The sequence below is a fragment of the Pseudophryne corroboree genome, unplaced genomic scaffold, assembly GCF_028390025.1.
Source record: "Pseudophryne corroboree isolate aPseCor3 unplaced genomic scaffold, aPseCor3.hap2 scaffold_944, whole genome shotgun sequence".
Taxonomy (NCBI): Eukaryota; Metazoa; Chordata; class Amphibia; order Anura; family Myobatrachidae; genus Pseudophryne; species Pseudophryne corroboree.
Window position 1 is genome coordinate 173,286 of NW_026970524.1, and position 18,105 is coordinate 191,390.

At 40.7% G+C, this 18,105-nt stretch overlaps 7 non-coding genes and 1 pseudogene across 7 annotated transcripts; all 8 read right to left on the minus strand.

Moving 5' to 3' along the window:
- Window positions 1-13,091: 13,091 nt before the first annotated feature.
- LOC135047979 (U1 spliceosomal RNA) lies at window positions 13,092-13,233 on the minus strand (annotated as a pseudogene).
- A 152-nt stretch (window positions 13,234-13,385) lies between these two features.
- On the minus strand, window positions 13,386-13,549 carry LOC135048039 (U1 spliceosomal RNA). The gene has a single exon (XR_010239993.1). It is a non-coding gene; the product is annotated as a U1 spliceosomal RNA (small nuclear RNA).
- Window positions 13,550-14,948: 1,399 nt separating this feature from the next.
- On the minus strand, window positions 14,949-15,111 carry LOC135048049 (U1 spliceosomal RNA). Its single transcript, XR_010240003.1, has one exon. It is a non-coding gene; the product is annotated as a U1 spliceosomal RNA (small nuclear RNA).
- Window positions 15,112-15,263: 152 nt separating this feature from the next.
- On the minus strand, window positions 15,264-15,427 carry LOC135048028 (U1 spliceosomal RNA). Its single transcript, XR_010239982.1, has one exon. It is a non-coding gene; the product is annotated as a U1 spliceosomal RNA (small nuclear RNA).
- A 674-nt stretch (window positions 15,428-16,101) lies between these two features.
- LOC135047955 (U1 spliceosomal RNA) lies at window positions 16,102-16,264 on the minus strand. Its single transcript, XR_010239918.1, has one exon. It is a non-coding gene; the product is annotated as a U1 spliceosomal RNA (small nuclear RNA).
- Window positions 16,265-16,416: 152 nt separating this feature from the next.
- Window positions 16,417-16,580, minus strand: LOC135048029 (U1 spliceosomal RNA). The gene has a single exon (XR_010239983.1). It is a non-coding gene; the product is annotated as a U1 spliceosomal RNA (small nuclear RNA).
- Window positions 16,581-17,254: 674 nt separating this feature from the next.
- LOC135047949 (U1 spliceosomal RNA) lies at window positions 17,255-17,417 on the minus strand. Its single transcript, XR_010239913.1, has one exon. It is a non-coding gene; the product is annotated as a U1 spliceosomal RNA (small nuclear RNA).
- Window positions 17,418-17,566: 149 nt separating this feature from the next.
- On the minus strand, window positions 17,567-17,731 carry LOC135047957 (U1 spliceosomal RNA). The gene has a single exon (XR_010239920.1). It is a non-coding gene; the product is annotated as a U1 spliceosomal RNA (small nuclear RNA).
- Between the last annotated feature and the right edge of the window lie 374 nt (window positions 17,732-18,105).

An 18,105-nucleotide genomic window follows, 5' to 3' on the forward strand; every position in this document is an offset into this window, starting at 1 on the left:
TGCAAAAGTCCATACTGACAAAGGCTAATAAGCATTCATCTAGAACGATTCCTAGAAACATTTTAAAAAGTCAATAATGTGGAGAGTTTTTGTAAGATGTTTCTTCCATCAACCAATGAAGAAACACATTGGTACTTTCCCATGATGAGTGAGTGCTTCAGGATCTCTTGCACTTACATGTGCAGCAGAGTACTGTAATGGAAGCATGCTGGGTCCATAACCCAGAGGTAGGCAGATTGAAACTATCCTCTGCTATATGCATTTTTTTTTGTTAATTAAAGTAATCCAAAACTGGGATTGATATTTTTGCTCTTTTATTTTTACTTAAAGTACAATAACTTTTACCATTTTAATTTGTTTTAATAGTATATTGACAGTATTGTTTTCTTTCAAAAATCCAATTAATTTTCTTTACCCGATTATTAAAATGGTAATTGACAAAAACAAACTACATTGTCACCAGAAGAGCAATACAAAATGTACAAATTATATATTAAAATCATCTTTCCAGCTTGAATTTCAATGATGCATTGGGGCAACGATTTTGTGAGAAACATCTTCACCCTTAAATAAAGATTTTCTTAATTCCTTACCTGTGTGCTAATTAGATATCACCTTGTTTTCACATTAAACAGACTTCCACATGAGAAAGCAGCAAGGATGCAGTGGCGTTAATGTTTCCTGGTGTCAACCTGTATTATTTCAGTAGATATTGAAATGAGGATGCACCTTGCTGCCTTTCCAATGAAGCAAGTTTAATTTAGTAATAGGTGAAAAACCATCCCTACAAAGATGTTAATCAGATACTTGGCTTTGTGGACACTTTTCAGAGAACAAATTTGTTAGCATAAAAATAAAGCCAGAAAATGAAGAGCTATTTAATCACTCAATTGGATTTTTTTGCCAGCATATTTCTTTTTCTCTGCAACCCACTGCTAAATTGTGCTTCCTAGCTGTTTTTATAAAATCACTGAATCAAATCTAACTCTGATTACATCAGAGAAGGCCAGGTACCCTACACCATAACAGGGGTTTTCGAAATTTTGACTTGTCTACATAAAGATCACCAAAATCTGATAACAAGGTCAATTACGTCCCTGGGTGGGATTGAACCACCAACCTTTTGGTTAATAGCCTTACGCAGTAACTGATTGCACCACAGCAACACTTTGCAAAAGTCCATACTGACAAAGGCTAATAAGCATTCATCTAGAACGATTCCTAGAAACATTTTAAAAAGTCAATAATGTGGAGAGTTTTTGTAAGATGTTTCTTCCATCAACCAATGAAGAAACACATTGGTACTTTCCCATGATGAGTGAGTGCTTCAGGATCTCTTGCACTTACATGTGCAGCAGAGTACTGTAATGGAAGCATGCTGGGTCCATAACCCAGAGGTAGGCAGATTGAAACTATCCTCTGCTATATGCATTTTTTTTTTGTTAATTAAAGTAATCCAAAACTGGGATTGATATTTTTGCTCTTTTATTTTTACTTAAAGTACAATAACTTTTACCATTTTAATTTGTTTTAATAGTATATTGACAGTATTGTTTTCTTTCAAAAATCCACTTAATTTTCTTTACCCGATTATTAAAATGGTAATTGACAAAAACAAACTACATTATCACCAGAAGAGCAATATAAAATGTTCAAGTAATATATTAAAATCATCTTTCCAGCTTGGATTTCAATGATGCATTGGGGCAACGATTTTGTGAGAAACATCTTCACCCTTAAATAAAGATTTTCTTAATTCCTTACCTGTGTGCTAATTAGAGATCACCTTGTTTTCACATTAAACAGACTTCCACATGAGAAAACAGCAAAGATGCAGTGGCGTTAATGTTTCATGGTGTCAACCTGTATTATTTCCGTAGATATTGAAATGAGGATACATCTTGCTGCCTTTCCAATGAAGCAAGTTTAATTTAGTAATAGGTGAAAAACCATCCCTACAAAGATGTTAATCAGATACTTGGCTTTGTGGACACTTTTCAGAGAACAAATTTGTTATCATAAAAATAAAGCCAGAAAATGAAGAGCTGTTTAATCACTCAATTGGATTTTTCTGCCAGCATTTTTCTTTTTCTCTGCAACCCACTGCTAAATTGTGCTTCCTAGCTGTTTTTTTTATAAAATCACTTAATTAAATCTAACTCTGATTACATCAGAGAAGGCCAGGTACCCTACACCATAAGAGGGGGTTTGCAATTTTGACTTGTCTACTTAAATATCACCAAAATCTGATCACAAGGTCAATCACGTCCCTGGGTGGGATTGAACCACCAACCTTTTGATTAATAGCTGAACACACTAACCGATTGCGCCACAGAGACACTTTGCAAAAAGTAAATACTGACAAAGACTAATAAGCATTCATCTAGAACGTTTCCTAGAAAAACTTTAAAAAGTCAATAATCTGGAGAGTTTTTGTAAGATGTTTCTTCCAGCAACCAATGAAGAAACACATTGGTACTTTCGCATGATGAGTGAGTGCTTCAGGATCTCTTGCACTTACATGTGCAGCAGAGTACTGTAATGGTAGCATGCTGGGTCCATAACCCAGAGGTAGGCAGATTGAAACTATCCTTTGCTATATGCATTTTTTTTTGTTCATTAAAGTAATCCAAAACTGGGATTGATATTTTAGCTTTTATTTTTACTTAAAGTACAATAACTTTTACCATTTTAATTTGTTTTAATAGTATATTGACAGTATTGTTTTCTTTCAAAAATCCACTTAATTTTCTTTACCCGATTATTAAAATGGTAATTGACAAAAACAAACTACATTGTCACCAGAAGAGCAATACAAAATGTACAAGTGATGTATTAAAATCATCTTTCCAGCTTGAATTTCAATGATGCATTGGGGCAACGATTTTGTGAGAAACATCTTCACCCTTAAATAAAGATTTTCTTAATTCCTTACCTGTGTGCTAATTAGATATCACCTTGTTTTCACATTAAACAGACTTCCACATGAGAAAGCAGCAAGGATGCAGTGGCGTTAATGTTTCCTGGTGTCAACCTGTATTATTTCAGTAGATATTCAAATGAGGATGCATCTTGCAGCCTTTCCAATGAAGCAAGTTTAATTTAGTAATAGGTGAAAAACCATCCCTACAAAGGTGTTAATCAGAAACTTGGCTTTGTGGACACTTTTCAGAGAACAAATTTGTTATCATAAAAATAAAGCCAGAAAATGAAGAGCTGTTTAATCACTCAATTGGATTTTTCTGCCAGCATTTTTCTTTTTCTCTGCAACCCACTGCTAAATTGTGCTTCCTAGCTGTTTTTTTTATAAAATCACTTAATTAAATCTAACTCTGATTACATCAGAGAAGGCCAGGTACCCTACACCATAAGAGGGGGTTTGCAATTTTGACTTGTCTACTTAAATATCACCAAAATCTGATCACAAGGTCAATCACGTCCCTGGGTGGGATTGAACCACCAACCTTTTGATTAATAGCTGAACACACTAACCGATTGCGCCACAGAGACACTTTGCAAAAAGTAAATACTGACAAAGACTAATAAGCATTCATCTAGAACGTTTCCTAGAAAAACTTTAAAAAGTCAATAATCTGGAGAGTTTTTGTAAGATGTTTCTTCCAGCAACCAATGAAGAAACACATTGGTACTTTCGCATGATGAGTGAGTGCTTCAGGATCTCTTGCACTTACATGTGCAGCAGAGTACTGTAATGGAAGCATGCTGGGTCCATAACCCAGAGGTAGGCAGATTGAAACTATCCTTTGCTATATGCATTTTTTTTTGTTCATTAAAGTAATCCAAAACTGGGATTGATATTTTAGCTTTTATTTTTACTTAAAGTACAATAACTTTTACCATTTTAATTTGTTTTAATAGTATATTGACAGTATTGTTTTCTTTCAAAAATCCACTTAATTTTCTTTACCCGATTATTAAAATGGTAATTGACAAAAACAAACTACATTGTCACCAGAAGAGCAATACAAAATGTACAAGTGATATATTAAAATAATCTTTCCAGCTTGAATTTCAATGATGCATTGGGGCAACGATTTTGTGAGAAACATCTTCACCCTTAAATAAAGATTTTCTTAATTCCTTACCTGTGTGCTAATTAGATATCACCTTGTTTTCACATTAAACAGACTTCCACATGAGAAAGCAGCAAGGATGCAGTGGCGTTAATGTTTCCTGGTGTCAACCTGTATTATTTCAGTAGATATTCAAATGAGGATGCATCTTGCAGCCTTTCCAATGAAGCAAGTTTAATTTAGTAATAGGTGAAAAACCATCCCTACAAAGGTGTTAATCAGAAACTTGGCTTTGTGGACACTTTTCAGAGAACAAATTGGTTAGCATAAAAATAAAGCCAGAAAATGAAGAGCTGTTTAATCACTCAATTGGATTTTTTTGCCAGCATATTTCTTTTTCTCTGCAACCCACTGCTAAATTGTGCTTCCTAGCTGTTTTTATAAAATCACTGAATCAAATCTAACTCTGATTACATCAGAGAAGGCCAGGTACCCTACACCATAAGAGGGGGTTTGAAATTTTGACTTGTCTACATAAAGATCACCAAAATCTGATAACAAGGTCAATTACGTCCCTGGGTGGGATTGAACCACCAACCTTTTGGTTATTAGCCTTACACAGTAACTGATTGCGCCACAGCAACACTTTGCAAAAGTTTATACTGACAAAGGCTAATAAGCATTCATCTAGAACGATTCCTAGAAACATTTTAAAAAGTCAATAATGTGGAGAGTTTTTGTAAGATGTTTCTTCCATCAACCAATGAAGAAACACATTGGTACTTTCCCATGATGAGTGAGTGCTTCAGGATCTCTTGCACTTACATGTGCAGCAGAGTACTGTAATGGAAGCATGCTGGGTCTATAACCCAGAGGTAGGCAGATTGAAACTATCCTCTGCTATATGCATTTTTTTTTGTTAATTAAAGTAATCCAAAACTGGGATTGATATTTTTGCTCTTTTATTTTTACTTAAAGTACAATAACTTTTACCATTTTAATTTGTTTTAATAGTATATTGACAGTATTGTTTTCTTTCAAAAATCCAATTAATTTTCTTTACCCGATTATTAAAATGGTAATTGACAAAAACAAACTACATTGTCACCAGAAGAGCAATACAAAATGTACAAATGATATATTAAAATCATCTTTCCAGCTTGAATTTCAATGATGCATTGGGGCAACGATTTTGTGAGAAACATCTTCACCCTTAAATAAAGATTTTCTTAATTCCTTACCTGTGTGCTAATTAGATATCACCTTGTTTTCACATTAAACAGACTTCCACATGAGAAAGCAGCAAGGATGCAGTGGCGTTAATGTTTCCTGGTGTCAACCTGTATTATTTCAGTAGATATTGAAATGAGGATGCACCTTGCTGCCTTTCCAATGAAGCAAGTTTAATTTAGTAATAGGTGAAAAACCATCCCTACAAAGATGTTAATCAGATACTTGGCTTTGTGGACACTTTTCAGAGAACAAATTTGTTAGCATAAAAATAAAGCCAGAAAATGAAGAGCTATTTAATCACTCAATTGGATTTTTTTGCCAGCATATTTCTTTTTCTCTGCAACCCACTGCTAAATTGTGCTTCCTAGCTGTTTTTATAAAATCACTGAATCAAATCTAACTCTGATTACATCAGAGAAGGCCAGGTACCCTACACCATAACAGGGGTTTTCGAAATTTTGACTTGTCTACATAAAGATCACCAAAATCTGATAACAAGGTCAATTACGTCCCTGGGTGGGATTGAACCACCAACCTTTTGGTTAATAGCCTTACGCAGTAACTGATTGCACCACAGCAACACTTTGCAAAAGTCCATACTGACAAAGGCTAATAAGCATTCATCTAGAACGATTCCTAGAAACATTTTAAAAAGTCAATAATGTGGAGAGTTTTTGTAAGATGTTTCTTCCATCAACCAATGAAGAAACACATTGGTACTTTCCCATGATGAGTGAGTGCTTCAGGATCTCTTGCACTTACATGTGCAGCAGAGTACTGTAATGGAAGCATGCTGGGTCCATAACCCAGAGGTAGGCAGATTGAAACTATCCTCTGCTATATGCATTTTTTTTTTGTTAATTAAAGTAATCCAAAACTGGGATTGATATTTTTGCTCTTTTATTTTTACTTAAAGTACAATAACTTTTACCATTTTAATTTGTTTTAATAGTATATTGACAGTATTGTTTTCTTTCAAAAATCCACTTAATTTTCTTTACCCGATTATTAAAATGGTAATTGACAAAAACAAACTACATTATCACCAGAAGAGCAATATAAAATGTTCAAGTAATATATTAAAATCATCTTTCCAGCTTGGATTTCAATGATGCATTGGGGCAACGATTTTGTGAGAAACATCTTCACCCTTAAATAAAGATTTTCTTAATTCCTTACCTGTGTGCTAATTAGAGATCACCTTGTTTTCACATTAAACAGACTTCCACATGAGAAAACAGCAAAGATGCAGTGGCGTTAATGTTTCATGGTGTCAACCTGTATTATTTCCGTAGATATTGAAATGAGGATACATCTTGCTGCCTTTCCAATGAAGCAAGTTTAATTTAGTAATAGGTGAAAAACCATCCCTACAAAGATGTTAATCAGATACTTGGCTTTGTGGACACTTTTCAGAGAACAAATTTGTTATCATAAAAATAAAGCCAGAAAATGAAGAGCTGTTTAATCACTCAATTGGATTTTTCTGCCAGCATTTTTCTTTTTCTCTGCAACCCACTGCTAAATTGTGCTTCCTAGCTGTTTTTTTTATAAAATCACTTAATTAAATCTAACTCTGATTACATCAGAGAAGGCCAGGTACCCTACACCATAAGAGGGGGTTTGCAATTTTGACTTGTCTACTTAAATATCACCAAAATCTGATCACAAGGTCAATCACGTCCCTGGGTGGGATTGAACCACCAACCTTTTGATTAATAGCTGAACACACTAACCGATTGCGCCACAGAGACACTTTGCAAAAAGTAAATACTGACAAAGACTAATAAGCATTCATCTAGAACGTTTCCTAGAAAAACTTTAAAAAGTCAATAATCTGGAGAGTTTTTGTAAGATGTTTCTTCCAGCAACCAATGAAGAAACACATTGGTACTTTCGCATGATGAGTGAGTGCTTCAGGATCTCTTGCACTTACATGTGCAGCAGAGTACTGTAATGGAAGCATGCTGGGTCCATAACCCAGAGGTAGGCAGATTGAAACTATCCTTTGCTATATGCATTTTTTTTTGTTCATTAAAGTAATCCAAAACTGGGATTGATATTTTAGCTTTTATTTTTACTTAAAGTACAATAACTTTTACCATTTTAATTTGTTTTAATAGTATATTGACAGTATTGTTTTCTTTCAAAAATCCACTTAATTTTCTTTACCCGATTATTAAAATGGTAATTGACAAAAACAAACTACATTGTCACCAGAAGAGCAATACAAAATGTACAAGTGATGTATTAAAATCATCTTTCCAGCTTGAATTTCAATGATGCATTGGGGCAACGATTTTGTGAGAAACATCTTCACCCTTAAATAAAGAAAGATTTTCTTAATTCCTTACCTGTGTGCTAATTAGATATCACCTTGTTTTCACATTAAACAGACTTCCACATGAGAAAGCAGCAAGGATGCAGTGGCGTTAATGTTTCCTGGTGTCAACCTGTATTATTTCAGTAGATATTGAAATGAGGATGCATCTTGCTGCCTTTCCAATGAAGCAAGTTTAATTTAGTAATAGGTGAAAAACCATTCCTACAAAGATGTTAATCAGATATTTGGCTTTGTGGACACTTTTCAGAGTACAAATTTGTTAGCATAAAAGTAAAGCCAGAAAATGAAGAGCTGTTTAATCACTCAATTGGATTTTTTTGCCAGCATATTTCTTTTTCTCTGCAAACCACTGCTAAATTGTGCTTCCTAGCTGTTTTTATAAAATCACTGAATCAAATCTAACTCTGATTACATCAGAGAAGGCCAGGTACCCTACACCATAACAGAGGTTTTTGAAATTTTGACTTGTCTACTTAAAGATCACCAAAATCTGATAACAAGGTCAATTACGTCCCTGGGTGGGATTGAACCACCAACCTTTTGGTTAATAGCCGTACACACTAACTGATTGCGCCACAGCGACACTTTGCAAAAGTCCATACTGACAAAGGCTGATAAGCATTCATCTAGAACGTTTCCAAGAAAAACTTTAAATAGTCAATAATCTGGAGAGTTTTTGTAAGATGTTTCTTCCATCAACCAATGAAGAAACACATTGGTACTTTCCCATGATGAGTGAGTGCTTCAGGATCTCTTGCAATTACATGTGCAGCAGAGTACTGTAATGGAAGCATGCTGGGTCCATAGCCCAGAGGTAGGCAGATTGAAACTATCCTCTGCTATATGCATTTTTTTTTTGTTAATTAAAGTAATCCAAAACTGGGATTGATATTTTTGCTCTTTTATTTTTACTTAAAGTACAATAACTTTTACCATTTTAATTTGTTTTAATAGTATATTGACAGTATTGTTTTCTTTCAAAAATCCACTTAATTTTCTTTACCCGATTATTAAAATGGTAATTGACAAAAATAAACTGATGAGGATACTACTGCAGTCTTTGTTTCGTCTGTACCCGCTGAAAGAGCAGCAAAAGGTGGAGATCTTGATGGGACAGTTGAAAGGGCTTGCACTTAGAGAGGTTACTTCCTGGCCTACTGAAGAGAAGAAGACTGTGGACCAGATCCTCAACAGGCTTGCTACCACATTTGACACAAGGACAGTGTCAGAACTTAAAATGCACTTCTTTGCTCGAAAGCAACAACCAGGAGAGTCACTACGGGGCTATGCCCTCAGCTTGCAGGAAGCACTCAGAGATGTTCAGCAAGCAGACCCTGAGCAAGTGCATGACAAAGAGAAAATGTTATTGGACCAGTTCACTGAAGGTGCAAGGGGCGAATTTGTAAAACTCAGCTGCGACTATTGAGATTGCAGAAGCCTGGAAGCACATTCCTGGATTTTAAAGAGGCTGCGATTAAAGTTCTAGGCTCCAGTCTTACTTCAGGGGCTGTTCCACAAGAGTCTATTCCAGAGATGCCACGGTATCAAGAGAATTCTGATGCCCAGGAGTCAAGTTTTAAAGGAGCTACTTACCCACCTACAGTAAAAGGAGTGACAGTGCCATGTTCAAAGACATGCATATTTGACTCTTCTAGTGAGTTACGAAGTCTGCTGGCTGAACTGACACGTGGTGTGACAGAGATGCGCAGAGACCTGCAGATTCTGAAGAGACAGCAGGCACTGCTCCATGAAGAAATGGAATGGTGCCAGGAGAGGAGACCACTGAACAGTTCCCAATGGGACCTACATAGAAACAGGGAGACACTTTTTTCCAACCACTTTGCCTCCCAAAGGCGACCCATTTTTCAAAGCTGTGAAGGAAGCGGACAAATTAAGAGAGAATTTGAGCAGCCAGATCATTTAAACTCCAAATTCATGTGGTTAACCCGTTATGTTAGCCAAAGCCCGGTGGTTCAAGTTTGCATCAATGGAGTCTCAATGCCCGCTCTCTTAGACACTGGATCACAAGTGACCACAATACAAGCAACACAGTTTGAGCAGCATTGGACTGAGGAACAGATGTTTCCGTCAACTTCCACATTGATAAACCCGATTGCAAGCAATGGGCACTGCATCCCTTGCAAAGGATACTCGGAAGCTGAAATTCAAATCGGACGAACAGTGCTACCACAGCAAGGCTTCATCATCACCACTGCCCAAGATGATGGATTGCCTCCAGTGATAGTGGGCATGAATGTGTTGCGGAACTGCTGTGAGGAGCTCGTAGCAGCACTCCAAGGAGAGTTTCAAACTGACAAGCTCCAGGAGAAACAAGGCCTTCAACCTGGGATAGCCAAACAAAAGGGAAGAATGATAACAGAATTATCTGTAAGAGAGGAACATGAAAAAAATAAGGCTAGCCAAATAATGATAGAAATGCCCATCTCCAGTGTCCAGATTATCCGAAAGAATGCTTCAATGTTAGGCATGAATAATATAGCATCCAGTTCTAGAAACTGTGAGCAACCTATTCAAGGAACCAGTTTTGACCACCTGCAAGATAAAAGTCAGATGATAAGACACCTCAAAGCCTTACTGAAGATTGGGAAATACCTGACCAAGCGACAAAGGCAAGAATCCTCGCCAGAACTCCTGAAGTTGTTGAGACAGCGAGAAAGGCTGTTTGAAGAGAAAGGACAGTTGGTTCGATGTAGTGTGGATCCTAATACTCATTATAGGATCAGTCAACTTGTAATTCCAAGACAAAGTGCTTGTTATGTGCTTGAAGAATATCACGACAAGTCAGGTCACCCTGGGTGCAAAAGGATGGAAACAAGCATCTGGAAAAAGTTCTTTTGGGTTGAAATGAGGGAAGACATCAAGAGATGGTGCCGAAACTGTCCAACCTGTTCTGTAAGAAGAACCTTGCTGCCTCTTTCTCTCCAGAATCCATTGTCCCAAACCAGCTGTGATACTGAATCCCAAGATGGAATGGAAGAGGCTCATAAAATGTATTTACAGCAGACTAAGGTGGTTTGTCACCGACAAGGAGGCAAGAAGACTAGGGCTTGCAAAACAGAAAACCACCATAGTCAGCTGCAGTTTTGTACAGCATGTCCCAAAGACAGTTTAGAAAGAGTTCAATACTCATCCATGGCAGGGGGGTTGAGGTTTCCTAGACAAACTTTTCAAGACCATATACTGTCCAGATTTCAACCGATTGCTCCAGGAGCATGTGTTAATGTACTATAGCACAAAAGGAATTATACCTATCAGATACTGATGTTAAAAATGTTGATAAATGTTAATGTTTCAGACATAATCTGTGTTCACTAATGAATGTGACTGGATATAGTGAGAAGTTTATATAGGGATAAAACCAAAATGCGTGAGGACACGCATGTTTTGGGGGGGGGGGGCACGTGTGATATCCCATAACAACAAGGACATTTTTGACAACAGTGTAGTTGCCTGTGCCATTTTAAATAAAGTTTATTTAAAAGAAAATTGAACAGCAGTTTGAGAAGTCAGTTGGAGCCATGGTGAGGAAAGAGCTGGCGACGCCATTACGCAGAGATGAGCAGCTGAGAGAGGGGAGACAAATAAGCTGAAAATTGCATGAGAGAGTAAGCAGTAGTGCAAAATACAGCAGTGGAAGTGCAGCAATTAACAAGTAAGAACGCCATGACACTCTCAGCCAAGAGAGTGCACAGCAAGTGTCAGAGACAGGAGAGTATAAAGCCTTTATACCAATGCTGACTGGCCTACATCTGAGGGGAAACTGCCTCAGAAACATCTATTGACTGGGTGAGATAAATCCATATTTATACTGAAACCTACTCCACTGCAAAGGACATTATCCTATATTTACTATACCTATGCAGCGATTTACATGGGAAGCAGCTCCAGTTTGTTTTAAACAATCATCTTTACTACACAGAGCTACAATATTTTGTTCACAGCTAAAGAAGACAATAGCTGCATATAACTATGTAACAACATAACCGGGCCCCAACGTGCACATAGAGACTCCCTGCAGTGACACCAATGTTATCTGGGACTTAAATATTGTCTGCATAAGTTGATTTCTATTACTAAGCAACATAGTATTAATCTCAGATTTAGTTATATTACCATTTGTGTAATGACTTAAAGTGTATATGGTGTCTGTGTTTAAGTTGCTTGAATCAAATCTTTCCCTTCCCTACTGTAATCAGTTCCTTTTCTGAGTTATGTGGTAAACCATTTATTCTTTCATACAAAGCCCTGCCTGCCTTTCTTTGTGTCTGGGGAAACCTTGCCTCTCTGCCAGGAATAGAGAAGAGCTGCTGCTGAAGGAGGAATAGTCCATCAAGGTATCCCTGACCTGTTCCACATAGTTTACACACTTGTTATACCGGGGTGTTACATTGTGTGTGACTGACCTTAGGAAGAAACCGGAGCCTCCGCTGCAGTGACCCAGCAACCAGGGCACGGGAGTATACAGTGCCGCTGGGAGTGATGAAGCTGCAGTAAAGATGTCTATTAGACCTAGCCTGCTGCAGCCCTTGTAGATTCTCATAAAAAAAGTTCTTCTTTTCTTGTCAAAATTAATAGCTAAGAATAGGCTGCTTGAGGCAGGCCCCTGTTAAGTGGCCTGCTACTGAAGGCAACAACTACAAACTGAGCTCCCTGTTCATGGAAGCGGGGTTATAGAGGAGAATGCGCTGAGCATCTTGGGAACAGTCAAAAGCTTTGAGCCGGTTGGTGCCTCAGATCAAGATCCTACTCTACACCCCAATGTGAATCCTTGTGGAGTCCAGTGTACCCCACAGAAGAAATTAATGTGTCACACCCATTGGCAGCAACCTTAGAATAGCTGCTGACGGGCACAATTGAGAAAGGAAGGGGGGGGGGACATTTGAATCCAGCACATAGATGCAATTCAAATATGTAATTTGAACCTTCCTATTTTAAAATATAATGGATGAACCTCACCCTGTGAGAACAATCTTCATGATATAGAGATCTCATATGCAAAATAAGTATGAGTTGGGATAGGGCTGGGGAGGGTGGCTGCTCGGGCAGCCCCTCCCCCGTCAAGTTAAGGAGATTCAACTGAGGAAGCACAAGGGAACTCTCGTCTGGGGACAACAACTGCAGGGAGACCACATCTTTTCAGATGAACATGGGAGGGCGGAAGGCTGCCTAATACTGAAGCACCATCAAATATCAAACCATATGCAATAACTAGTACAAGCATTCCTGGGGGAAGGTCTGCAGGAGACGAATTTGCATACGGTGATGTCATCCAAGCAGTGGGCCAAAGTTGGCTGGAACCCTCATCTGCATATGAAAAGAGAAAAGGGTTATGCAGGGCATGGCGGCCTTTTGCGGCGCTTGGATGACCCCTAGTTCGCATTAAACACCTCCACCTTCCTTCGGTGTGGGGCTCATGTTGGCCATGCCCCATCCCATGAAGCATTGAGCATTGAGAGCCGACCAGGGGAAACACAAATTATGCAGTCAAGTTTCCCACATTTGGGGAAATCGCAGGGGCAGCACAGCCAGAGTGCAATGGGTGAGCCTTGCCCTGGGAGAAGCACCTTCAAGATCATAGTATCTCACCTGGCAGGTAAGTAGGAGTTGGGCTAGAGCTGGGGAGGGTCGCTGCTCGGGCACCCCCCTGTCAAGTGAAGGAGATCCAACTGAGGCAGCACAATGGAACTCTCGAAAGAAGAACAAGGCTAGAGGAAGATCTGAGACAAAGAAATCTGACTTTTACCAGAGCTGACCAGCGGAAAACACAAACACAGTCCCCCACTACCACAAATAATGCAGGCGAGTTTCCCACATTTGGGGAAATCACAGGGGTCAGCATACCCAGAATGCAATGAATGAACCTCACCCTGGGTGAACAATCTTCATGACCATGGTGTCTCCTATGCAAAATAAGTATGATTTGGGATAGGGCTGGGGAGGGCCGCTGCTCAGGCACATCTCTGTCAAGTAAAGTTAATTCAACTGAGGCAGCACAAGGGAACTCTCATCTGGGGACAACAACTGCAGGGAGAACACATATTTTCAGATGAACATGGGAGGGCAGAAGGCTGCCTAATACTGAAGCACCCCCAAACAACAAACCAAATGCAACAACTAGTGCAAGCATTCCTGGGGGAAGGCCTGCAGCAGATGGATTTGCATATGGTGATGTTATCCAAGCAGTGGGTCAAAGTTGGCTTCAACCCTCATCTGCATATGAAAAGAGAAAAGGGGCGTGCAGGGCATGGCGGCCTTTTGCGCTGCTTGGATGACCCCTAGATCGCATTAAACACCCCCACCCTCCTTTGGTGTGGGGCTCATGTTGGCCATGCCCCATCCCATGAAGCATTCAAGCTGATTTCTTGCAGCAGCTGGGCACTGTAACAGCTCCAGAGCTGCTCTGTAAGGCAAGTAAAAGGGTGTGGGCCCTGCAGCACTACTTGAATTTTCCAATGCCTATCTCTTTGCAAAAGAGAGATATCGGCTCACCCATTGCACTCTGGGTGTGCTGCTCCTGCGATTTCCCCAAATGTGGGAAACTTGACTGCATAATTTGTGTTTCCCCTGGTCAGGTCTCGTATATTTGCAAAGAGATAGGCATTGGAAAATGCAGGGCTATAACGTGTAGATGAAGCACTAACAGGAGGCTTTAAAATTTTCATTCTAGTGTCTTTCGTTTGGGAGAAAAATGCAAAGGTACAATACAGCATTTCCTTGCCGATATCTCTCTTTTGCAAAGAGATAGGCATTGGAAAATTCAGGACTATTACGTGTAGATGAAGCACTAAAAGGAGGCTTTAAAATTTTCATTCTAGTGTCTTTCGTTTGGGAGAAAAATGCAAAAGTACAATGCAGCTTTTCCTTGCCGATATCTCTCTTTTGCAAAGAGATAGGCATTGGAAAATTCAGGGCTATAACGTGTAGATGAAGTACTAATAGGAGGCTTTAAAATTTTCAATCTAGTGTCCTTCGTTTGGGAGAAAAATGCAAAGGTACAATACAGCTTTTCCTTGCCAATATCTCTCTTTTGCAAAGAGCTAGGCATTGGAAAATTCAGGGCTATAACGTGTAGATGAAGCACTAACAGGAGGCTTTAAAATTTTCATTCTAGTGTCCTTCGTTTGGGAGAAAAATGCAAAGGTACAATACAGCTTTTCCTTGCCGATATCTCTCTTTTGCAAAGATTGGAAGGCACAAAGTAAGCAGACGGGAGGAGAAGTCAGGATAGTGCACAAGGGTATAGAAGGGAGGGGCTCAAGAAAAGAGAAGTGGAAACAGACAGCAAACTAGGCTGGAGAGAGACCTGAGACAAAGAGATCTGAATTATACGAGAGCCGACCAGGGGAAACACAAATTATGCAGTCAAGTTTCCCACATTTGGGGAAATTGCAGGGGCAGCACACCCAGAGTGCAATGGGTGAGCCTTGCCCTGGGAGAAGCACCTTCATGATCATAGTATCTCACCTGGCAGGTAAGTAGGAGTTGGGCTAGAGCTGGGGAGGGTCGCTGCTCGGACACCCCCCTGTCAAGTGAAGGAGATCCAACTGAGGCAGCACAAAGGAACTCTCGAAAGAAGAACAAGGCTAGAGGAAGATCTGAGACAAAGAAATCTGACTTTTACCAGAGCTGACCAGAGGAAAGCACAAACACAGTCCACCACTACCACAAATAATGCAGTCGAGTTTCCCACATTTGGGGAAATCACAGGGGTCAGCATACCCAGAGTGCAATGAATGAACCGCACCCTGGGAGAACAATCTTCATAACAATGGTATCTCCTATGCAAAATAAGTATGATTTGGGATATGGCTGGGGAGGGCCGCTGCTCAGGCACATCTCTGTCAAGTAAAGGAGATTCAACTGAGGCAGCACAAGGGAACTCTCATCTGGGGACAACAACTGCAGGGAGAACACATATTTTCAGATGAACATGGGAGGGCAGAAGGCTGCCTAATACTGAAGCACCCCCAAACAACAAACCAAATGCAACAACTAGTGCAAGCATTCCTGGGGGAAGGCCTGCAGCAGATAGATTTGCATATGGTGATGTCATCCAAGCAGTGGGTCAAAGTTGGCTTCAACCCTCGTCTGCATATGAAAAGAGAAAAGGGGCGTGCAGGGCATGGTGGCCTTTTGCGGCACTTGGCTGACCCCTAGTTTGCATTAAACACCTCCACCCTCCTTCGGTGTGGGGCTCATGTTGGCTATGCCCCAGCCCCTGAAGCATTCAAGCTGATTTCTTGCAGCAGCTGGGCACTGTAACAGCTCCAGAGCTGCTCTGTAAGGCAAGTAAAAGGTTGTGGGCCCTGCAGCACTACCTGTAGTTCGCATTGTGCGTTGGAAGGCACAAAGTAAGCAGAAAGGAGGAGAAGTCAGGATAGTGCGCAAGGGCATAGAATGGAGCTGCTGAAGAAAAGAGAAGTGGAAACAGACAGCAAACTAGGCTGGAGAGAGACCTGAGACAAAGAGATCTGAATTATACGAGACCTGACCAGGGGAAACACAAATTATGCAGTCAAGTTTCCCACATTTGGGGAAATCGCAGGAGCAGCACACCCAGAGTGCAATGGGTGAGCCTTGCCCTGGGAGAAGCACCTTCATGATCATAGTATCTCACCTGGCAGGTAAGTAGGAGTTGGGCTAGAGCTGGGGAGGGTCGCTGCTCGGGCACCCCCCTGTCAAGTGAAGGAGATCCAACTGAGGCAGCACAAAGGAACTCTCGAAAGAAGAACAAGGCTAGAGGAAGATCTGAGACAAAGAAATCTGACTTTTACCAGAGCTGACCAGAGGAAAGCACAAACACAGTCCACCACTACCACAAATAATGCAGTCGAGTTTCCCACATTTGGGGAAATCACAGGGGTCAGCATACCCAGAGTGCAATGAATGAACCGCACCCTGGGAGAACAATCTTCATAACAATGGTATCTCCTATGCAAAATAAGTATGATTTGGGATATGGCTGGGGAGGGCCGCTGCTCAGGCACATCTCTGTCAAGTAAAGGAGATTCAACTGAGGCAGCACAAGGGAACTCTCATCTGGGGACAACAACTGCAGGGAGAACACATATTTTCAGATGAACATGGGAGGGCAGAAGGCTGCCTAATACTGAAGCACCCCCAAACAACAAACCAAATGCAACAACTAGTGCAAGCATTCCTGGGGGAAGGCCTGCAGCAGATAGATTTGCATATGGTGATGTCATCCAAGCAGTGGGTCAAAGTTGGCTTCAACCCTCGTCTGCATATGAAAAGAGAAAAGGGGCGTGCAGGGCATGGTGGCCTTTTGCGGCACTTGGCTGACCCCTAGTTTGCATTAAACACCTCCACCCTCCTTCGGTGTAGGGCTCATGTTGGCTATGCCCCAGCCCCTGAAGCATTCAAGCTGATTTCTTGCAGCAGCTGGGCACTGTAACAGCTCCAGAGCTGCTCTGTAAGGCAAGTAAAAGGGTGTGGGCCCTGCAGCACTACCTGTAGTTCGCATTGTGCGTTGGAAGGCACAAAGTAAGCAGAAAGGAGGAGAAGTCAGGATAGTGCGCAAGGGCATAGAAGGGAGCGGCTCAAGAAAAGAGAAGTGGAAACAGACAGCAAACTAGGCTGGAGAGAGACCTGAGACAAAGAGATCTGAATTATACGAGACCTGACCAGGGGAAACACAAATTATGCAGTCAAGTTTCCCACATTTGGGGAAATCGCAGGGGCAGCACACCCAGAGTGCAATGGGTGAGCCTTGCCCTGGGAGAAGCACCTTCATGATCATAGTATCTCACCTGGCAGGTAAGTAGGAGTTGGGCTAGAGCTGGGGAGGGTCGCTGCTCGGGCACCCCCCTGTCAAGTGAAGGAGATCCAACTGAGGCAGCACAAGGAAACTCTCGAAAGAAGAACAAGGCTAGAGGAAGATCTGAAACAAAGAAATCTGACTTTTACCAGAGATCAGAGGAAAACACAAACACAGTCCCCCACTACCAACAAATAAAGCAGTCGCGTTTCCCACATTTGGGGAAATCACAGGGGTCAGCATACCCAGAATGCAATGAATGAACCTCACCCTGGGAGAGTAATCTTCATGACCATGGTATCTCCTATGCAAAATAAGTATGATTTGGGATAGGGCTGGGGAGGGCCGCTGCTCATGCACATCTCTGTCAAGTAAAGGAGATTCAACTGAGGCAGCACAAGGGAACTCTCATCTGGGGACAACAACTGCAGGGAGAACACATATTTTCAGATGAACATGGGAGGGCAGAAGGCTGCCTAATACTGAAGCACCCCCAAACAACAAACCAAATGCAACAACTAGTGCAAGCATTCCTGGGGGAAGTTCTGCAGAAGACGGATTTGCATACGGTGATGTCATCCAAGCAGTGGGTCAAAGTTGGCTTCAACCCTCATCTGCATATGAAAAGAGAAAAGGGGCGTGCAGGGCATGGCGGCCTTTTGCGGTGCTTGGATGACCCCTAGTTCGCATTAAAC